General features: G+C 45.4%; 1 protein-coding gene across 2 annotated transcripts in view; it reads left to right on the top strand.

Moving 5' to 3' along the window:
• The first annotated feature begins 2241 nt into the window (after positions 1–2241).
• The window catches only part of LYZL6 (lysozyme like 6), a 13010-nt gene continuing 9103 nt past the window's right edge, over positions 2242–6148 (top strand). Inside the window, exons 1-2 of one of the 2 annotated variants that reach the window (XM_017891016.1) lie at positions 2242–2402; positions 5927–6030. The gene's annotated coding sequence lies outside the window, so the exon portion shown is untranslated. The remainder of the gene's footprint in view (positions 2403–5926; positions 6031–6148) is intronic. The other variant, XM_017891015.1, reaches the window with a different exon arrangement.

Below are 6148 nucleotides of genomic sequence, written 5' to 3'. Positions count from 1 at the left end.
AGCTGGGATTACAGGCGCTGGCCGCCACACTCAGCTAATTTTTGTGTTTTTAGTAGAGACAGGGTTTCACCATGTTGACCAGGCTGGTCTTGAACTCCTGACCTCAGGTGATCCGCCTGTGTTGGCCTCCCAAAATGCTGGGATTACAGGTGTGAGCCACTGCGCTCAGCCAGAGTAGATGGGATTTAAGCTGGCATTTTTCTTAAACTTGTAAGCTTTAAAGATTTGAATAATTTCAGAATAACTTTGAGAAGTTGACTACTTAAGCACCGTCTGTGGTGTGATGTTAGTTATGACCTCCTTTTCATTTGTGCTGGAGTAAGCCTGGGTTTTCCTAAGTTTTATGTAAGTAATAAAGCATATCTGAGCCCTTGCCTGGGTCCTCAGAGGGAAACTGTTTCCTGCCCTTGCTAAATCTTAACTGTAGTGCTGTCAGGCAGTAGGGTACAACTACTCTTCAAATGTTGTATTAATCATCTGGCACCGATAATATGCCTCCTTGCATTGCTCATGTCAACTACATATTGACATTCAAAAGAGGAGGAGACTGAAAGCAAATATCTGATAGTGATTTTTACTTTAACAGTGTTAGTTTAATTTATAACTTGCAAATATTGAGACAGATGGCCTATGGTGTCCATCTGTCCTCTTGCCCTGAGCTGACTTGACTCATGGGCCCCAGCCTGGGTTTTCCAGTTGTTTGAATGGGTGGGAATCTACTCAGGGTTCATGTTTGCCACAGCTAGGGGGCTGGAGGTGGAGGGTCCCTCTGGACCCCCTCTGAATGCCGCAAAGACCATCCTCTCTCAGATCTTAACTTTCAGAGACCAAATTTCCAAGTATGTGGTCCTGGGCTATGGAAACCTTTCCTCCTGCCCAGGACTCTCACTCTACAGAGACGAATTCATTCAGGTCATCTGAGGCCCATGTAGATTTTTGGCCACAAATGGTTTCTCATACAGTGGTGCCCCCAGCATGTTCAGCCTCCCCCCTCTGCCCCTGCGGCCTCCTACTCCAGGGTGCTGTGCACTGCTGCCCTGCTGGGAAGAGAAGTCTGGAGGGGCACGGGCCAACACTGACCACTTAGAAGCCCCTTGTCCTTTTATTCTTTTTTTTTTTTTTTTTTTTTTAGACGGAGTCTTGCTCTGTTGCCCAGGCTGGAGTGCAGTGGCACGATCTCTGCTCACTGCAAGCCCCGCCTCCTGGGTTCACGCCATTCTCCCACCTCAGCCTCCCACATAGCTGGGACTACAGGCGACCACCACCACGCCCAGCTAATTTTTTTTTTTTTTTTTTTTTTTTTTTTTTTTTTTTTAGTAGAGACGGGGTTTCACTGTGTTAGGCAGGATGGTCTCGATCTCCTGACCTCGTGATCTGCCCGCCTCGGCCTCCCAAAGTGCTGGGATTACAGGTGTGAGCCACCGCGCCCGGCCGCCACTTGTCCTTTTTTTCTGTCAGATCCTACCTCCCTGTTTCAGAGAGAAGAGTGCACTGTCAGTAACAAAATGTTTTCTCCCTTGCCTCTTTTTTGCTACAGTTGGTAGAAATTTCTCCTGGACTTCGTCGGTGACTAATGGTGTTGGGATGTTGTGGCCTTCAAAGGGAGGGGACAGGGTGTCAGGTCACCATTTCACAGATGGTTGACCCGATGCTGACTGTGACTGGCTCTTTTGGCTGCAAGTGACAGAAACCCAACTCAAACTTGTTCTGCAAGTAGGGACATTTATTGAGTCTCAGAATTGAAGGAAGGGGAAGGGTGTGTTTGGGTCCCAGAAAGGGTGTACCCTAGGGCTGGAATCCCATCCAGATTCCACTCCCTCTTTATGGAGGCTTAGCACCTTAGATGGGCTGTGTCCTCTGGCCCTGCACACACGGGCTTTCTATTGGAAGCTGAGCAGGTCCACCGCTTCCCTTTACAAATACAGTGACTGGCACACAAGCATTTCTACGCTTATTGGGGGATGTTGGGGGGCAGGGCCCTAGGACTGGCAGTCCCCACTAAAACTCCATGAGGGAAGGAGCTCCCCCAAAGGTGGTGCTACTCCCAAAAGGAACGAAACAGCCAGTGCTCTCCACCCTGTCCCACCTGGCCATTTTCCTCACAGATGTCACCTGTCCTCCCAGGCCCAGCTGCTAATTCTGCCTGACGCTTGGCCAATTTGCCTGGTTAAAACCAGTGTATTTCCAGGAGATGGATGACATCACAGAACTGGAGTTCCAGAAGGCTGGGATGGCCCAGCACTCCCTCCTTCTTTAGAACATGGAGAGCTGTTAGTTGGGCAGGGCTGAAACATATGTGGTGAGGAAGAAGAGGCTCCTACTGTGGACGGCCTTTTTCTACAGATCCTCCCAGAAATCCCTGGGCCAGCTGGAACCTGGAGTCAGAGAGGGATGGGAGAGAGGTAAGCTGTAGAAGGGGTGGGAATATACCTTCTGGAACCACTGTCTTCCTTGAGGAGACCCTGAGAGGGGGCTTAATGGGCAGGGATGGAGCTTCCTGCTTCCCGAGGCTCAGTGACATCTATCTCTGAGGGTACCTCCTGAGTCAGTGTGGAGTAGGTTGTTGTTTGCCTGAAATTCTAATTTAACAAGGCATCTTGTAAATTTTATTCACTAAATCTGTCAGCTCTGGGGGTAGGAAGGTGGGAGAAGCAAAAGAATGGCCCCAAAGCTCAGGCTAGTGTGGAATGAGTCTCAGAACAAGCGACAGAAGCAGCCTTGTTGTCTGGGGTAAATACCAAGGTTCATGGTCTCACGTTTAAGGACACAGACACACACGCACACAGAGTGAGTTTGGAGCAGGAGTTTAATAGGCAAAAGGAAAGAACAGCTGTCATAGAAAGAGGTCCCGAGCAGGTTGCCAGGTGGTAGTGGAAATGTCAGGGTTTTCTAAATAGGCTAGTGAGGAGGTGTTTGTGAGGAGGGGATGTCTTATCCTCCTAGGGCCCGATGGTTCAGTTGGGACCAGGTGTGCTATCTGTATAGAGTAGAGTTTTTAATAGGCTCTCACCCCATTCCCGACCACATAGGCCAACTTTTAGTCTGTGTCTCTTTGTCTTGCTTATCTGGGAGGAAGAGTTTCTGTGTCTGTTCCCATACATCTTGCAGCTGTAGGCATACCCCTCGATTCTGCTTTTAGCCTCCCTACCTTAGCGCACCTAAAGAGAAAGGAATGTGGTTAGTAAGGCCCACTATTTTACTGGTGCCCATTGTATACATGTGAAGTTTGGTGATTACCCAGGAGACTTCCCCGATCCTTCTGTGCCTGAGCTGTTTTATCTGTTTTACTGTTTGCTCTTTCAGGCTGCTTGTTGTTAGAAGAAAAGTTATTTCCTTGAGCTGTGTGAGGTTAGAAAGGGAGCTATCTTTGAGCTGCTTTTTGTTAAAAGGAAAGTTTTCTGCTGGGGATTCACTTTACCATGTCTACCTAAGTAATTTCTTTCTGCCTCCTACAACAAGACCAGAGAAGAAACAAGCCCACCAGGATAGCCATCTTGTCCAAGCAGAAGCCGCCTGACACTGGAAGGCGGCGGATGGAAGCACTCAGGCTTCTGCCCCCTCACCAACATAAACCTAGTTTAAAGGGAAAAACACAGCAAACCAGTGACAGAAATAGTCCCAGGTTTTCAAATTTATTGGAAGTATTGCTTCTTTGATACTTTGATACTTTGATACCTAGAGATGAGGTCTTGCTATTTTCCAGGTTGGTCTCAAACTCCTGGCCTAAGCAATCCTCTCACCTCAGCCCCCCGAAGTGCTTGGATTACAGGCTTGAGCCACCATGCCTGGCCAGTCTTTCAGTTTCCATGGCATTGGCCATTTTGGAGAATACGGGCCAGTTATCTTACAGATTTTCAGCGAGTTTGGCTGCGATGTTTCCTCAGGATCAGACACAGGCTATGCATCCCTGGACGGAATACTGCATAAGTGATGTGTCCTCTTTGGGAGTCACACCTGGAGGCACACAATGTCCCTCTGTCCCTCACTGGAGATGTTCATTTTGATTGCAAGTTCAAAATACTGTCTGGTTATCCTCCACTGTATCTGTTTTGTTTTTTCTTTCTGTGCAACTAATAAGCAATCTGTGGGGAGACCCTATAAGATCATGGATAATATATCCAGTTATTCAGCAGTCTTCCCACAACCGCAGATTTAGCATGCAATGATGATTCTTTCTCAAACCAATCTATGATGGTTGCAAAATGGTGATTATTTTTCAACTCCATGACTTCCTCCACATTTATCGGTTGGCTTTTTATTGTCAGGAAGAGGGTCTCTGCTTCAGCTCCACACTATGTATCTTTTTGTCAATTTATTATTATTATGGCTCATGGATTCCTATTGCATTTAATGTATAATCTGTTACTGTCATTTATTTTGATGGTCTAATTGTCCTAGATTACCTTGGAAACCATTATGCAATGATTTCTTAGATATGACACCAAAAGCACATGCAATGAAAGAAAAATAGATACATTGCACATCTTCAAAATTAAAAACTTTGGGGCTTCAAAGAATACCACCAAGAAAGCGAAAGGCAATTCCCAGAATGGGAAAAAATATCTGCCATATATCTGATGTTGGTCTAGTATCCAGAATATATAAAGAACTCTTCCCACTCAGTAATAAAAAGACAACTCAATTTGAAACTGGGCAGAGGTTCTGAACAGACATTTTCCCAAAGATATACAATGGCTGATAAGCACATAAAAAGATGATCGGCTGGGTGCGGTGGCTCACGCCTGTAATCCCAGCACTTTGGGAGGCTGAGATGGGCAGATCACAAGGTCAGGAGATCGAGACCATCCTGGCTAACACGGTGAAACTCTGTCTCTACTAAAAATACAAAAAAATTAGCAGGGCATGGTGGCGGGCGCCTGTAGTCTCAGCTACTCGGGAGGCTGAGGCAGGAGAATGGCCTGAACCCGGGAGGCGGAACTTGCAGTGAGCTGAGATCGCGCCACCACACTCCAGCCTGGGTGACTGAGCAAGACTCCATCTAAAAAAAAAAAAAAAAAGATGATCAACATCCGTAGCGATCTGGGAAACGGAAATTAAAACAACAGGCTAATACCAGTTCATATCCATGAGGAAACCTTTTGTAGACAGATAATAGGTGTTGGTGAGGATGTAGAGAAATTGGAACCTTCATACACTGCTGATGGGAATGCAAAATGGTGCAGCCACTTTGGAAATCTGGTAGATCTGATAAGCTTAAGCCTAGGGTTACCCCATGACCCAGCAACTCTACTCCAAAGAAATAAAACATATATCCACACAAAACTAGTATGTGAATGTTCGTAGCAGCATTATTCATGATGGCCAAAAACAGAAACAACCCAAATGTCCATCAACTAATGAATGGATAGACAAAGTAGGGTCTATTCATACAATAGAATATTATTCAACCATAGAAAGGAATGAAGTATCATTATGTGCTCCAACCTGAATGAACCTTGAAAACATTATGCTAAGTGAAAGAAGCCAGATACAAAATGCCATATTTTACGTAACTCCATGTATATGAAATGTCCAGAAGAGGCAAATCCATAGAGACAGAGAGTAGATTAGTGGTTGCCAGGGGTTGGGAGGAGGGGGATGGGCAGTGACTGCTAAATGGGTACAGGGTTTTGTTTTTGGATTGATGAAAATATTCTAAAATCAAAGTGAAATAGTAGTTGTACAACTCTGCAAATATACTGAAAACCATTGAATTGTACACTTTAACTGAATTAATTGTATGATACGTGAATTATATCTCAATAATGCTGTTACCAAAAAATATCGTTCCAGATCTGGCCAGTCGGTGGCTCTTTGAGCTAACTCTTGTGTCAATTTGACATACCCCAATCCATATTTTTAGCACTTTTTAAATTTCTGGTACAGCAAGATAATCCAGACATCTCATAACCCTTTCCTGCTCCAGCCTGGGAATCAGCCATATTTCCTGGAGTCCCAGTTCCCTTTTGTGTGGAATGTGAACCAAGATCTGGGCATTATTTCATTTAATCATCAAAACAACCCTTTTAGGTAGGTATTAGCATATCTTCATTTTACAAATGAGGCCCAGAAAGGTTGAGTATGTTGCCCAAAATCACATAACAGCCCAAGATTTGAAAGCAGGCAGTGTGAATCTAGGGCCCCTGCT

This window comes from Rhinopithecus bieti, unplaced genomic scaffold (genome assembly GCF_001698545.2).
Source record: "Rhinopithecus bieti isolate Rb0 unplaced genomic scaffold, ASM169854v2 scaffold_20840, whole genome shotgun sequence".
Classification (NCBI taxonomy): Eukaryota; Metazoa; Chordata; class Mammalia; order Primates; family Cercopithecidae; genus Rhinopithecus; species Rhinopithecus bieti.
Note: the sequence above shows the minus strand (reverse complement) of the source record. Positions and strands in the feature narration are given on the sequence as shown.